Raw genomic sequence first — 16,909 nt, 5'->3', positions numbered from 1 at the left:
AACATCTATGTTGTAATAACATTGCATATAAGAAACCCAAGTGCAGAGGAAATGTGTGGCCCAGAGATGAAAATTGAGAATCAACAATACACAATTTTATTTAATATCTGGGACTAATAAGGCAGAAAAGCAGAGAGGACCTGGGTGGTGCCTCTTACCTGATGAGTTTTGCTCTGAAGCAAAGAATAGAAATGATGTTGTGGGTGGAAGTAAGTGTAGAGTCAAGCCTAGAAGTTTTTTTTTTTTCTTTTAAACTTCTAATACAGTATTAGGACATTTTTGGAAGAGGATGGAAAGACTAGTTTTTAGGGAGTAAATAATGGTGCTAAGGGAAGATTGCTCACGGATTTTGTCAAAATTGAGGAGTTTCCTTTATCAGTGGGTCCCACATGCACCTTCTTTTTTTTTTTCCTATTGAGTATTTTACAAAGTCAACATCTTGATTCTCTTTACCTGGGTAACTAAGTAGAAATGGTTGTTTATAAATGCAGCTGCCACCTCTGCCTGTAGCAATAGCGCCATTTAATTCAGAGACTTTCCAAAACTTAGACTTCTCTAGGCACCAAGAGAAGCAAATAGCATTCCCTGTATTTGGGTTTTGGTAGTGCACAGATTTTCTTTTTCCTATTATTTGTATTTCTCCCTTGTCTCTTCTAGAAAAGGCATTACTTCTCTTTGGTGAGTCGTTAGGTAAGTTTTCCAGATCCTTTGATTAAAGATCTCCCTGTTCAAGAAAGAAAGTTTATTTTGCTTTTTTGCCACAGAGTAAATGTACATGCATTTACAAAGGACTTGCTTATCATTAAGACCTGTGCATCAGGAATCTAGTCAGAGAGAACTTTCCCAAAGGAGAGGAAGAAAATCATGCTTATTCCCTAAATACCATAAGACAAGAGCTAACTGACGCAACCAAGAAGACTACCTCTTACAGGACAGAATGAAAAAATGAATGAATCTTATGGTAGACAGTACATCTTGTTTGATGGGTGTTTCTCATTTACAAGAATGACACAGCAGTGTGAAACTTTACAACTTCTTCCTGATATGAGGGCTTTGACATTTCATCATTGCCAGGTTTAGTGAGCATTTATATTTGCTCCCACTTCCAAATTTTTACATAAAGAAATCACCCCAAAATGAATTAGCTAAAATGTTTCTAGGTTCACCTACATCATGGGGCTAAGCATTATGAGCTTATTCACTGGTCTGATTGACTTCTAAACTTAGTTGTATAAAGTAAGATATCACCACATAACAGAACCCAGGCCTGAAGCTACCCCAGACAAGATTAAGAGAATAACAAGTAAATGCAAAAGAAAGGCAAGTAGAAATAGCACTGTTTTCTCTCTAAGTTCTAATCACTTCAGCTCCAAGTCCATATTTCAACTGCATCTACTCAGATCTTCAGAACAGATTGCTAAAAAAATATTGTGGCAATGTTATTTTTGTTATTTGATTTTTTAATTTACAGGCATTCCCTACAGATCCCACAGTGACAACAAATTTATAGAGTGCTAATAAAAGGATGCACTCCTTGGAAATATTTTAGGATATGATATTTCTTGAAGTAATTACTCAAACCAGTAAAGCCCATAGCTGTTACATTCTGTATATTAGCCTGTTCTCTCATTAACTATTTGAGTTCAGAAAAAAAAAAAAAAACCCTGAGAGGGAATTTACTTTTGGAATAAAGTGGATTTTAGCAATATTTGGGAGGAAATAAAAAAATAAAACTGGAGAAAGTCCATGCTTCTTTGTCATTAAGACCATTTTTCTCATTTAAAGGAAGATTCTCCATTCTCTTGTTCTGAAATGTTTTGAATTTCTTGAGGTCATGGTCTGCATCCTTAATTCAATTAAAACATTTATTGAATATCTTTGTCATGCACTATGAGAGATGCAAACATAAGTGATTCACTATCATTACTCTTAAGGAATATTCATTTACAGATTAACACAAAGGGAGGTGATGGTCTGAGAGAACTGTGGCTATCTATAGAAACCCAGAGGAGAGAGAAATTATTTTTGTTTTAACAACTTGGGAAGACTTCATAAAAGATACTGTGCTTAGGAATGAAGTTAAACTGGGTATTATGCTATGTGTTGGCAAATTGAACTCCAATAAAAAAAAATTAAAAGAAAAAAAGGAATGAAGTTAAGTGTGGCATTTGCATACATATGGATGAATGAGTAGGGGAGACTTCCTGAGAGATTAAACCAGTGATTCTCCAAGTGTGACCTCTGGACCAGCAGCCTCAGAAGCACCTAGGAATTTGTCATCAATGTAAAATTTTGGGCTCTACCCCAGACTTACTCAGTTAGAAATTCTGGGAGTGGTTCCAGTGATCTGTGTTTTAATAAGTCTTTCAGAGGATTCTGGTGCAGCAGGCTAAAATTGAGAATCATTGGATCAAACCACTCAAATGAAAATAAGAAGGTGGGAAAGGTAAAGTGTAGGAGTGCTGACAATATAGACTCCATCTTTGGCCCTCCCTCTTATTTCATGGCTATGCAATGACTTGCCTCAGGGCTCTATGTTCCAGGCCCCTTGAAGATTAACATATACAGTTAGAATACAGTAAGGCTTGTTCTGACTTTCCTACTATCTGTTTTTATCTTATGTTTCTTTCCTTCCTGGAGTATAACTTCCATAGGGACAGGATTTTTGTTTGTTTTGATTACTGCTGTATAGAGAGTGCTCAATATTTGTTGCATAGCTGCTGTATTGACATGCCAGGGGTGGAGGGCACTGGGAGCTACTGAGGAGGCAGTGGTGGTGGTGGGGTTGGCACTCTGGAAGATTAGGCTGAGCTACCCTTCCATGGGCTGGAGGTACTGATGTCAAATACAGGTGTGATGCTGTGGGTGGTTTCCTCCTTGTTTGTGGATGGAGTTACCTACCTCTGGTGTATGTGCAGGCCAGTGGAGCCCAGTCCCTCTGGGTCACACTCCTCCCTGCCCTGGAGAGTGACCTGCTCTGGCCATTCTATATGCTTGTTTTTGATCTTCACAGACTCGTAGGGCAGCATGATTCTGCATGATCCATACTGTTTTTCTTTGAGCTGGACTTCAGCACATGGCATTTTGTTTTTCCTTTCCTACGTATCATTAGACATACATTTAGCTAGGGAAATGGCAGAGTGTACCACTGAGTGTCAGAGGCGGTGTGGGATGCATCTAGGATAGCAGTTCCTCTGTCAGTAGCTTATAGGGCCCCAGGGGCTGGGCGACATTGAGTAAACTCTACTGATCTCTTTTCATCACACTAAATTATCCTAGTTTCCATTAACAAACGAAAAAAAAATGAAAAAAGCTTAAAGTAAATAAATTTATAGAACCAAACTAGAAAGATGAGGCCTTGCTTTTGTACTAAATTGTGACATTTAAGGAACCTTTTTAGAGATCTAAAAGTGTACTGAGGGTATTTTCTATGAAAGAACTTGCAGTTATTGTGTTTGCAAAATCTAGTGCCATGCGATTTATCCCTCACACAGTCCAGCTTGCTTAACTAATCTTGAAATCAGGATATATGTGTGTTAGATGATTATACTTCTATCTACCTCTATTTATTTTATATGTTTCTGTTTATGCATTTGTATATTTGCACATTTACATTTATTTTTAAAAATTAGGTGAAATTCTACCTCATTGAGTATTTTTAAATTTTGGATTGACCTCAATAATGATTGATCAACATTATAATGTAGTCCAAATGATCTAATGTTGCTCTGAACAGCTTAGAAGTAAACTCATTGACTTTGCTAGCATCTGCATTTTTTTCCCAAGTCAAAACATCAAGAGAAAATAATTCCCATAGATGGAACATTTTATAAATTCAGGCCTCAAGTCAAGGTTTTTGTAAAAGGAGGAATCACCTGGAATAATACCAGTGCTACCTACCATCTCTGCTTTCTTCAGCTGTTTTAGGTTCACAGTGATGGTGCTTGACTGGCTTTAGAGGATGGAAAAATCAGATCACTGCAGACCATATGGCTGGTTTGGCATCAGCTTTTCTCTTTCTCAACTGTTCCCAGTGTGTTGTTTGATCTGTAATATGTAATAACATGGATTTCTTAAAAACTCTGTTCCCTTTACTTACTTTGGTCAGTTTCTACATGTTTGGTTTGTATTTCAAGAGGCCCCAATCACAGGAAGAAAAGGTGAGCCTCTGATGGGCCAGGTTTGCAAAGGCCCACTTTCTAAAGAAAGGAAGCCTGAGGAGTACCTGGGTGGCTCAATTGGTTAAGCGCCTGCCTTCCACTCAGATCATGATCCCTGGGTCCTAGCATTGAGCCCTACATCAGGCCCCCTCCTTGGTGGGGAGTCTGCTGCTTTCTCTCCCTCTCCCTCTTCCCCCTGCTCATGATCTTTATCTCTGTCTCTAATAAATTATTAAAAAGGAAGCCTGTTACTGTTTTGATCTGCGTATAAATTAGAACTCTTTCTGGATCCAGAAAAACTTAGAAGGTGACCAGCTCCTTTCATGCACGGTCCATCTACACAACTAATCTTTGACACAAGATTATGTATATTCAAACTGATATTATTGTGCCTTGGTGAGTCTCCAGTAGCTAAACAAAAAGGGAATTTAGTAAGAATATGGTTTCTGGTATATTGAGCTTAAAGATGGCACTGGGCCTCAGGAATGGGCAAGAACCAGAGGCAGTGTTCTCTCTTATTACCCTCTCTTTATCTGCTCCCTATTACTTGCTTTTGCTCCACTGTCATTTGCCTTTTCTCCTTGTCCTTCCCTTCTTTGCTTTCTCCCAATTATAAAATGTGATTCCATGTTGTAATATAAAGGAGTGGGTTTTTACTGGCTCTGGCTGAGCAGGTCCCCATGCTTGACCATCATCTGGGCTGTGGCTAATTGGGCAAACAAATGGAGCTGCCAGGAGCTCACAGCTGTCAAGATGGAACTGATGCAGCTGTGGACACTGGTAAGAGGATTGGAGAAGGGGGTGTGGATGCTTCTCGAGAAAGGAACTGCAAAGCATTATGTCTGCTGTTAATTCATTTCTGTTTCAGTGAGCATTTTGATGGGCAGAAAATGAGCAGTTCCCTGGCTTGATACCCCTCACGGTGCCTTTGTCCTTATTTCCTAAGAATTGCTGGAAGGATATCTTTGCAGGTTATAGTTTCCAAAGATGGGCTCACCAATATATCCTATCCTACATGTTCTTCCTCCAATGTAAATTTGATACATCACCTTGATGTAGAGGTGAGGTTCATGTTCTCTCTCTTGAAACTGGGAAGGCTTATAAAACACAAAGGAAGCAAAGCATAGATTTGACCTAGATAATAACAAGTGATATGGCTTCCACCTGCTCTCTCTCTTTCTTGGATTCATGTCTTGAGAGTACTGAACCAAGACTTAAAAAGTCCAGCTATCCTGAAGCAACTATGCAGGAGAGATCATGGGGAGAAACTACACAGAGATGGAGATGCCCGATAATCCTAGATGTTCCAGTCCTAGTTGTTTGAGGCTTCAAAAACACCAGCTTCCACACCTCATAGTGTCCTAGCTGATGCCAAACAAAACAAGGATGAGTTGTCCCCTTCGTTCTATTGTAGAACAGACTCAAGCAGAATAATTTTTGCTGTTGCTTTAACCACTAAGTTGGGGTTAGATATCTGGAACACTTTTCCTGTCACTTCTCACTTTCAATCTTTCTATATTACCACCCTGCCTTAACAATAGTCTGTCAACGCCATTGTATTCCCTTACTTACACTGCATAGAAAATGAGGATTGAAATCTATTAGACAAAGCAAGGGAAGAGTCTCCTGGGAATGCAAAGTGTGAAAGATATGATCAGTTTTATATTATTGACTTTAACCAACCTTCTTTCCTAAGTAAAATCATTTTTAAAAACGAATGCTAATTATATAAAGATTATTTGGGGAATAGATACAAACCATGCATTTGTTTTTTATGTTTATATTTAAATAAATAGAGAATATGAGCTTCTTGCCTTGTAATCTGTGGTGCAGTAGGAAAAAACATCAGAATAGGGATTGTGTGTTTGATGTGTGTCTGATCCTCCTGGCTTTGCCATGCTGGGCCCTTGCGAGAATGGACTTGACTATATATACTCCTCTCCCTCCCTTTATGAACTAAACTCCTCTGGCCCTTTTCTTATTTTACTCTTTTTTTTCCCTTCCTTTTATCTTGTTTTCTCTTCTTTCTTTCTCTGAACGGGACATTTATGCTTTTGAAATTTCTGATTAATAAATAATTGGGAAGCCAAATGTCCTGGTGTTGATGTCGAGAAAGTATGATGTCTTATTGAATTTATGAGTGTCAAATATATAAAAATGAGCCTATTCAGTCAGGATTATAGAGGTCTCTGCTTACCAGAAGATTTATTATAGAAAATTTTTGTTTTTCTTCCATTAGGCTATATATTTCAGTAACCAAAATTGTCTTTCTGTAATGTTGTTTAGACACACTTTCTAAAGATATAAGATGTAATTATACTTAAATTCACACTATGTGATTATTTTGGAGTGGAAATGATTTTGTCACTCTGAGAGAGAATTTTCAGTGAAGTACAAGAACACCTTTTCTACATTTGATTTATTTGTAATTGCCCTTGCCTCTGTTACCTCTTACGTAGTTAAAGTTTTTTGAGTGAAGGAACTCCATGTAAAGTTTGAGTTTTAAATTTCCAAAGTTTCCTAGACAAATTCCTAAATGTGATATATCACGCCTTACTTCTCCATAGTTTGCTAAAGTTCTTGATTCCATATTTAATATCTATAGGACTTGGACAACTTAACTCATATTTCTGAGCCCTAATTATACAACATTCAAGATTTTTTATGAAGGAGATATGTAATATTAATATGAAAGTTTATGTATCATATTTTATGTAAGGAATATATGTATATTTAAATATTATAAGAGTGCTTGGGTGGCTCAATCCCAGTTGAGCATCTGAGTCTTGGTTTCCACTTGGGTCATGATCTCGGGGTCCTGAAATGGAGCCCCCAGGCAGGCTCCTCACTCAGCAAGGAGTCTGCTCCTCCCTCTGCCCTGCTTATGCTCTCTTTCTTTCTCTCTAAAATAAATAAATATATGTAAACAAATAAACAAATAAATAAATATTGTAGAGTGCTGGCCATATATTAGGAGATAAAATTAATAATTATTTTCTTTTTTTTCCATAGGAGAAATAGTAGAGTCAGTGATAATAATCTACTCTCCCTGTACTCATCCAGTCTGCACTTTTTCTTCCCATCTCCCTCCCTATATGGGCCTCAACCCTCAGCATAAACCTCTCCCCAATGCATACTTACCCTTTCATGACATTTTTAAGTCTAAATGCTCTCCTTGAGAACAAATACTTCACTAGTGATATATTAGCAGGAATAAAATGGTCAAAACCAACAGATAAAATGTGATCTTCAAAGCTTAACAAAATAATGTATGTTATATTAAAGTCAACTCTCAGGCAATTGAGGTCTGATTATTCATCCTAGTCAAACCCCATGCCCCTATCACCAAGAGCTCAATCATGATTTCTTGCCAGTGGCCCAGAATAGTGGTGAAAAGTGGCAAGGTAGGGTACAAATGGTGTGTGCTCTAAAATAAAGCCAATTTGAGTGAAAACTCTGGATCCTACTTGTTGTAATATACAAGTGCTGTGGGGGTAGGGCTTTTAGGAGATAATTAAGGTTAAGTGAGATTATAAGGATAGGATCCTCATCTTATAGATCAGTAGCCTTATTAGAAGAGGAAGAGAGAGATTTGTCTTTTCTTGAACACAGTTGAGGGAAGGCCATAGGAGCACAGTAACAGTAAGGAAAGCAGCCATCTACAAGTCAGGAAGAGAGCTCTCATCAGAACCTAACTCTGCTGGCACCCTGATCTCAGGCTTCTAGCCTCTAGAACTGTGAAAAAATAAATTTCTGTTGTTTAAGTCACCCAGTTCATGGTATTTTGATATAACAGTCTGAGTAGACTAATACAGCAAGTTGACTTAACCATTTGCCTCTTCATCAGAGTGGGGATAATAATCTTGCCTAAACCACAAGATTATCGTGAGGACTAAAAGAGGTAAGTACATAAGGGCTTGGAAATTTAAAGAAAGGAAGAAAGGAATTTGAGCAATAATATCATTGTACAGAGTTCTTATGACTGTAAAATTGATCTGCTTACTTATACCTGATCCTATGGATCAGTCTCCTGGAAAGTGTGTTAAAAATATAGATTTCTGGACCCCATACTGGGCCTAAAAAATTAGAATCTCTCTGATGCCCAGGAATCCAGAGTTCCAGGTTATCTCCTGTGCACTGAAATTTAGGGGCACTACTTCAAAGGCCTGGTATGCTAATCAATGTCTCAAGATGTTGTTCTACAAATGCTTAATGTCAGGAACTCAGATTAAAGGAATTTATATCAGTAGATGCCGGTTGACAAGGAGAAGATTAACAGAAGTCATATTCTGAAAGCTCTGTCAGAGTGACTGTTGTTAATCTGCATGTGAATACTTTAGATATACCACAGAGGACAGTGTTTGAATGCTGGTTATAAAATTAATTAAGATAATATAGCAAGATTACTATGTAATTCTACAAATTGCTACCCTATTTAAATATCACTTTTTTTTGATCGATAATATATGAGAACACAGTGTGTCCAAGAAAATGAATTGGAAGAAGTTACTGCTCATGATTCTTTACCTGTGCGGTCTTGAATAAATAACTAGCAGGTGAAGTTGACTTTTGGTAGGTACATGTAACAGCTGAACAGAAGACACTGTTCGCTCCCTGGCTCACAGAAATATTGACTTCTTTTTTAGTGATGCTGAGTCTCATCTAAATGATTAAATCTTTAAAAAGAATACCAGCAAGTGGTAATTACAATGCCTAATCCACCTCCTCACATCTTCATGCAAGACAATATTTACTCTGGGTTGTGTGTTTGCCAGAACAATCATAGCCCAGCTTTAGCTGGTGGGTGTTCAGCTGTATCTTTGCCATGCATTTTTGCAAGATGTTGTGAAGACTCAACTGAAACTCAGAAGCTTTGTCAATGGTTAAAAATGTCTCACTAGGAATGAATTAGCATTTTCACTTGGATTTCAATTTGACTTCTATTTGTATTCCATTAATTTTAGCTCCCTGCTCTCTTCCTTCCTTTACTAATGTATCCAATCTCACAATGTATATATGATAGTGAGCTTTGTTATTTTATAGCCCCATTTAGTTTGTATAATGGATTTATTCTTTATTGGACTTCTACTCTTTATCAGGTACTGTGCTAGTTACTGAAGTCCACATCTGCTAAAATCGACATTAAGAAAATAGGAGGAGGGCTGATATCCTGAACAACACGTGGAACATATTTGTTACAAACTTGACAGGGTTATGTCAAGCGTTAGGTGTTATGGATAGTTATCTTCTTTTATAACATATCTGTAAGTCTCAGGATAGTTTTTGCCATCCTTGAACAACATTCTTTGGAAATTAAGTGCTTTTATTTTTCTCTTTTAAGTTGCCCATACATTTTTCATAATTGTATTAGTTTCCTATTGCTGCTGTAACAAATAACCAACACTTAATGCCTTAAAACAACACAAAAGCATTATCTTACATTTCTGGAGGTCAGAAGTCTGAAATCAGTCTCACTGGGCTGAAACTAAGGTGTCAGCAGGACTGCATTTCTTTTTGGAGGCTTCAAGGGAGAATCTAATTTTTTCTTTTTTCTTTTGCCATTTCCTACTTCTTACAGGCTGTTTGCATTCCTTTGTTCATGGCCCCCTTGCATCTTGAAAGTGAGCAATGACCAATCAAGTCTTTCTCATGATCCCATCTGTTGTGGACTGAATGTTTATGTCGCCCCAAATTTCATTTTCATATGTTGAAGACCTAGCCTCCAATGTGACTGTATTTAGAGACGGAGTCCCTGAGGAAATAATTAAGGCTCAATGAGCTTGTAAGGGTAGAGCATTGATCTGGTAGGATTAGTGTCCCTATCAGAAAAGGCATCAGAGAACTTGCTCCCTCTCTCTCCCTCTCTCTCTCTCTTTCCCAGTCTCTCTACTCGCATGCAAGAAGGAAAGACCATGTGAGTACATAGTAAGAAGCCAGCTATCTGCAATCCAAAGAGAGAGCTCTTACTAGATATCAGTCCTGCTGGCACCTTAATCTTAGACTTCAACTTTCAGAACTGTTGTTTAAGCCACCCATTGTGTTATGGTAGCCTGAGTAGACCAGTACATGAGCTCTCTGGTTCTAGCTCTTCTGTCACCCTCTTTCCCTATGTAGGGACACTTGTGATTATATAAGTTCCACCCAGATAATCCAGCTGTTTAAATTTCAGCTGATTAACAATTTAAATTCCATCTATGACCTAATTTTCCTATGTTGTAACATTATTCACAGGTTCCGAGGAGTAGGGTGAGGGCATCTTTGGGGGACCATTATTCTTACCACAATATGTACTTTACTTTCAGCCTCAATCTCTCTTTCTCTCTTTGCTTTCAGAGGTTAGGTGTTATTTACTAAGTATCTTTCCTTTTATTATATTGTTTTGAGTTGGGGTGCTTCTTTTCAGTGGCTTAGATATCATCTGCTTCTAGGGTCAGATAAAAGCCCATCCTGGTTTTCAATAATCTATAATTTCTTAAACATCTTTTTTTTTTTTTTATTTTTTTTTTTTATTGGTGTTCAATTTACTAACATACAGAATAACACCCAGTGCCCGTCACCCATTCACTCCCACCCCCCGCCCTCCTCCCCTTCCACCACCCCTAGTTCGTTTCCCAGAGTTAGCAGTCTTTATGTTCTGTCTCCCTTTCTGATATTTCCCACACATTTCTTCTCCCTTCCCTTATTTTCCCTTTCACTATTATTTATATTCCCCAAATGAATGAGAACATATAATGTTTGTCCTTCTCCGACTGACTTCTTAAACATCTTTTTGATGACTCTCATACTCATTTCTCCTTCTGGTATCCTTCTGCATAAGGCTGTTCTGATTTTCTCCCTGGGTCTGCTGCTATGCCTTTGTAGCCTCCCCTTGCCTTTTTTTTTTTTTTTTTAAATGAATTTTTTTCCATGTTTTCATTTCCTCCCCTTGGCTTTTAGAACTTTTTGTTCTCTTCAGAGAGTATTCTTTTCTCTATTTCATTTCAATATAGGCAGATAAAGCTATATTTAGATATTTTCCTTCAAATTATTGTGTTCTTTTGCTTTGACAATAAATCACAAAAATGTTTAATGATTAAAAAATTTGCTGGTCTTACCTAAATTTTTCTATCAATATAGGTTTGTGAACTTCCTTTTTATAGTAATTATCTTCTTTCCCCCAGCAACATTTCTTTTTAAACTAAAGACTACACTTCATTCATATTTCTTTGGTTTTACATAGTGCCTGCATTAAATTTAGTTACTATGTCTTCCTATAAATGGTAACAGTTTATCAGACTTGGCTTATTTTTTATGATCTTGACTATTTGATGAATATGGGTAAGGCATTTTGGAGATGTCCTTCAATTTGGGTTTGCCTGATGTTTTCTTTTGATTAGACTGGGGTTATGGGTTTTTGAGAGTGAGACCATGGAGGTTAAGTACTATTCCCATCATCACCAGAATCAGTCATTTCTCTGAAGAGCTATGGTACTTTTCACTTGAGAATGAAATTTGAAACCAAGTTGAGTATTAGGGGCTGCCCACTGTTACCAGAGTGTTGTTCTAACCTTTTCAGTCAGTGGACAGAGCTTGGAAATAAATAGATATAAGCTAACCTCTGTACATACATGTATCTATAATTATTTCTATATTTATCCAACTGTATCTGTATTAAACTGAACATGAGTTAATATTGATATCCCAAACTCTAATCTATCACCACATGAATCATTCTAGCCTCCTTTTCTTGCTTATCTATAACTTTCTACTCCCACAGTGAACTCCCACTATTTGTTATACATGTATAACAATTTCAGAATAGTTAACCCATACCCCATGAAAAACATCTTTATCAACTAGAATACAGTGCTTAGGTACTATTCTTTTTTCTTCAGTAATTTTCAAAGTTACTTTGGTCACCATTGTTTAACCTCAACTCCTGATTTCAGGTTATATATTCATACTAAAATTAGATTCTTTTTGTCATGGTCTGTATTCCATACTGGGATTCCCTGACCACTTAATTTTTTTTAAATTCATACATTAGGCTTACTCTTTGTGTTATAAAGTTCTCTGGGTTTTGACAAATGAATAATGTCATGTGTCTGTCACCTCAATATCATACACAGTAGTTTCACAGCACCAAAAATATCTCCTGTGTTTATTCAACCCTTCCCCTTCTCCAAAGCCCTGGTAACCACTGATTGTCTTTTCCAGGTGTCATGTAAGTTGAGTCATTATAGTATGTAGCCTTTTCAGACTAGCTTTTTTCACTTAGCAATGTGCATTTAAGATTCATCCATGGCCCTTTCTGCCTCTGCTGCCACCATGGCACCCGTGAAAAAGCTTGTGGCGAAGGGGGTTAAAAAAAGAAGCAAGTTCTGAAGTTTACCCTTGATTGCACCCACCCAGTAGAAGATGGAATCATGGATGCTGCCAATTTTGAGCAGTTTCTTCAATAGAGGATCAAAATGAATGGAAAAGCTGGGAATCTTGGTGGAGGAGTTGTAACCATCTAAAGAAGCAAGAGCAAAATTACTGTAACTTCTGAGGTGCCTTTTTCCAAAAGGTATTTGAAATATCTCACCAAAAAAATATTTGAAGAAGAATAACCTCCTACGCGCAACGTGACTGGTTGCGCGTAGTTGCTAACAGCAGAGAGAGTTACGAGTTGCGTTACTTCCAGATTAACCAGGACGAGGAAGAGGAGGAAGATGAGGATTAAAACTCATTTATCTCAAATATTTTGTATGAGTTCTTGAATAAAACTTGGAAATACCCCCCCCCAAAAAAAAGATTCATCCATGTTGTTGTGTAGATTGATAATTCATTTCTTTTTATCTCTGAAGAGTATTCCATTGTGTAGATGTATTACAGTTTGTTTATACATTACTTTTTTAAAGACATCTTGAGTACTTCCAGTTTTTGGTGATTACAAATAAAGCTGCTATAAACATACATTCATATATGTGTTTTTGCATACATAGTTATCAAATCATCATGCTAAATCCAGCAATTGACAAATCATATGGTTAGATTGTTTCAGCATTATAACTAAGCACAAAACTGTCTTCCAAAGTGATTTTACCATTTTGCATTTCTACCAATAATGAATGAGAGTTTGTTGCTTCACATCCTTGCCGGCAATTGATACTGTTCATTTTCTTGGATTTTAGCCAATCTAATAGGTTATAGTATCTCATTTTTATCTTCCTTAGCAGCATCTGAAAGATGTGCTAAGCAACTATAAAAGGACAAAAGAAGAGAAGTAAACTAAAAAATGGGTGGTGGTGATGGTATTTATGCTTTATGATGGGTGATTAGTTTTGGGATAATAAAGTTTTCTATATTGTATTATTTATTCAACTTATTTTCTGGGCCTGAATTCAATGAGGGAGTTACATTTGGGAAAGTGGGGGCTACTTCCAAATCATACTAAATGGGAGATTACTCTCTTATGTGTGTGTGTATATATCTGTATTTATCTCTTTCTCAGTATATGTAATATATGTTTAAAATATCTTAAGTCACTTATTAGACTGGGCAAGGAAGGACATGAGGACCTAAGTGGTTACCTGCGGTGGATTAAAGATGTCTGCACATGTTTTGCTACTTCTGTTATTGAGAAGTGGAGTTTAAATTCATTCCCCTTGAATTTGGTCTGTCTTTAATGACCTGTTTAAACAATAAATGTAGTGCAAGTAACATTCTGGGAATTCTGAGGCTATATCAGAAGAAGCCTTATATCTTCTGTCCAGGATTCTTGAGGCATTTCTTCATGGGGAACCCTAGCCTGCTAAGTAAGATGCCTGATTATTCTAAGACCACCACCACTTTGGAGAGGCCACATGTAGATGCCACAGTCAATTGCAGCTCAGCCCACTCTTTTAATCATTTCCTCCAAGTTTCCAGAAATGTGAGTGCAGCTGTCTTGGCTCCTCTGGGGCAGCCCAGCCAGCAGCTGAATACCATCCAGTGACTTCTGTCTCTGTCTGGTGGCACGGAAAAATTGATCAGAGAGAATTGATCAAAGAGGCCCTTCCTGAATTCTTGACCCATAAAAATATAATAGATGATAAAAATTATTGTTGTAAGCCATGAAATTTTGGGGGTAGTTTGTTATGTAGCAAGAAATGACCAGAATAGCACCCTATGGCTTTCTGGGTCTGAAAGTGAACCATATAGTACACATTAAGGCTCATTCTATGAGATTTTACAGCAGTCACAACACCAATGCTGCATTATTCTATTGCAGAAAATAAAGGACTTCATTTGCAGGCACTGCCAATGCTTTTAATCTTCACATACACAGCTACTTACCCAAAATGAAATATATCTTCTTTATTAAATTTTCAAGTCTTCCTGATAAGAGCTAGAGTAATCTAACAAATATTGATTATATAAACAGAAGCTCTAATCTCATCTGCTCTGATCTCATCTGTGACATAAAATTTGTATATATTTTCCACTATTAGAATGATAGCTTGGTGAAAAATTATAATATTCCTTTCAAAAATGAGTTTCCCTGTATTCCCTTTCATTTATATTAAAAATACTCTTTTTTTAGAGAACTCTTTTTTATTCCTCTGGAAATCTATTCATTAACAAGTCATTTTACGATATGTGGTATATGGAAAAATTTTATAGTGAAAAACTATATGGCCAAAATTTCATTCTTAAATAAAAAGCTCAAAGGCTTAGATATTGATATAACATGAGTATCTCTTTAAGACACATGGTTACAATAACAGAATGTAGTGAACAAGAAAAATACATTTAAAATAGTACTAAATTCTCCAAAAAAAATGAAAATATTGTCTCATTAAAGTGTTAAAGAAATTAGGTACTATGGAAGTCACTAAAATATTCTAGTAAAAGTGGAAGGAAAAATAATAGGGTCCCGTTAGTTTTTAATGAAAAGGCAATAGAAATAATTCTAATTATGATAATTTGAATTGTGGATGCCTGCAGTTTACCTTGCTATTCTAGGAAATAAGAAGATTTGCTTTAGAAAACTTGATAATATAAATAAGAGTATAGTATAGATTTGTAACCAACTTAAGGTTACGGGAAATTTTTTTAAGAGCAGATGCTAATTCACATAAAATTTAAAAAAATTTTGATTACTTCTTAGGCTTGAATTTCATCACAGCAGATCCCAGATGAATGTTTGATTGGTTAATATAGCTTGATTTATTATACATAGTGGAAAAACCAAAATTGTATTTTAAAGATTTTATTTATTTATTTTTATTTGAGAGAGAGAGAGAGTGAGTGAGTGCAAGCAGGGGAGGGAGAGGGGCAAGCGGACTCCATGCTAAGAGTGGAGCTCTGTGCAGGGCTTGATCTCACAACCTGTGAAATCATGACAGAAGCCAAAATCAAAAGTCAGTTGTGCAACCAACTGGGCCACCCAGGTGCCCCTGAATTATACTTAAAAGAATTTCTTACTCATGCAGATATTTCTGTATCTGTGCATAATTCAATTAAGACTGTTTGAGCTTCTTGTTATAGTTATTTGATGTCAGAAAGCACTTTAGGTAAATTGGAACAGCTTTTTTTTTTTAATTTAAGATTTTACTTATTTATTCATGAGAGACAGAGAGAGAGAGGCAGAGACACAGGCAGAGGGAGAAGCAGGCTCCATGCAGAGAGCCAGCGGTGGGACTCAATCCCGGTCTCCAGGATCACACCCAGGGCTGAAGGGGGTGCTAAACCGCTGAGCCACTGGGGCTGCCCTGGAACAGCTTTACTAAGAGAGTTGGCGTTTAGTCCTTTAGCCAAACTATGAAATGGACAAAGTATACTTTTAGCCCAGTTAGCTTTCCCAGTGGTTCTCTTGTACTCCCCTACCAAGGGTATCTACTATTGCTGATTTCCAGGTTACCTTTTTCTCCTCCAGAATTTATAATTTTCAGTATCAAGTTTTGTCAGCTAATGAAAAAATCATGCCTAAGTGTAAATGTACTCAATGCTTTTAATCCTTTAGCTGTATTTGCATCATCAAGAAGAGGAGACTATTTTAATATCTGGATTTGTGAGTTAGAGTTTAAATCTCAGTAATTCTGTTAACCTAGAGTGTTCTTCTCAATATTTATATTCATATTAATTACCTAGAAATTTTATTAAAATGCTGATTCTCATTTTGTCCTCTGGGGTTGGGCATGAGATTCTACTTTTCTTTTCTCTCTCTCTCTCTCTCTTTTTTTTTTTTTTAGATTCTACTTTTCCAACAAGTTCATAGGTGGTGCTATACCTGCTATTCCATGGACCATGGTTTAAGTAGCAAAAACCTAGAGCATGTTATCTGCCTATTTCCTCACCTATCGATTGAAAATAATGCCAGTCTCATACAGTTATTGCGGGTGTTCTATGAGTTGCTTTATGCAATGTGCCTGGTATAGTTCCCAGACCAAGAATCATGCAGTATACTGGGGTGGAGGGAGTAGTGGTAGTACTGTGATGATAATAAGAGTTTTAATAATATATTGGAGAATTTCAGGCTGAAGGCCTTGGAAATAATTTTCAGATGTAGATACTTGGATTCTGAACATGTCTTTGGAGGCAGCCTGCTTAAACCACCTGTACCTCGGGCTTTCGCTGATGAACAGAGCAAACACCTGGGTAGTCCTTTGGTTCTCCAATAACTCAAGACCAAAGAGTCTTCCGAGTGTCCATGTCTTAGTTCCTGTGGTCCAGTCAACACAAAATACCGGCTGAGTTAACATTTTCTCTCACAGCCTGACTTATATGTTTTTTGTGGAGATTTT

At 37.0% G+C, this 16,909-nt stretch overlaps 1 protein-coding gene and 1 pseudogene across 7 annotated transcripts in view; both read left to right on the top strand.

Moving 5' to 3' along the window:
- Positions 1-16,909, top strand: part of GRM8 (glutamate metabotropic receptor 8) — a 736,117-nt gene that overhangs the window by 380,641 nt on the left and 338,567 nt on the right. The gene's annotated exons all lie outside the window — the stretch shown is intronic.
- LOC144288370 (large ribosomal subunit protein eL22 pseudogene) lies at positions 12,468-13,036 on the top strand (annotated as a pseudogene).

Source organism: Canis aureus, chromosome 18 (assembly GCF_053574225.1).
Source record: "Canis aureus isolate CA01 chromosome 18, VMU_Caureus_v.1.0, whole genome shotgun sequence".
Taxonomy (NCBI): Eukaryota; Metazoa; Chordata; class Mammalia; order Carnivora; family Canidae; genus Canis; species Canis aureus.
Note: the sequence above shows the minus strand (reverse complement) of the source record. Positions and strands in the feature narration are given on the sequence as shown.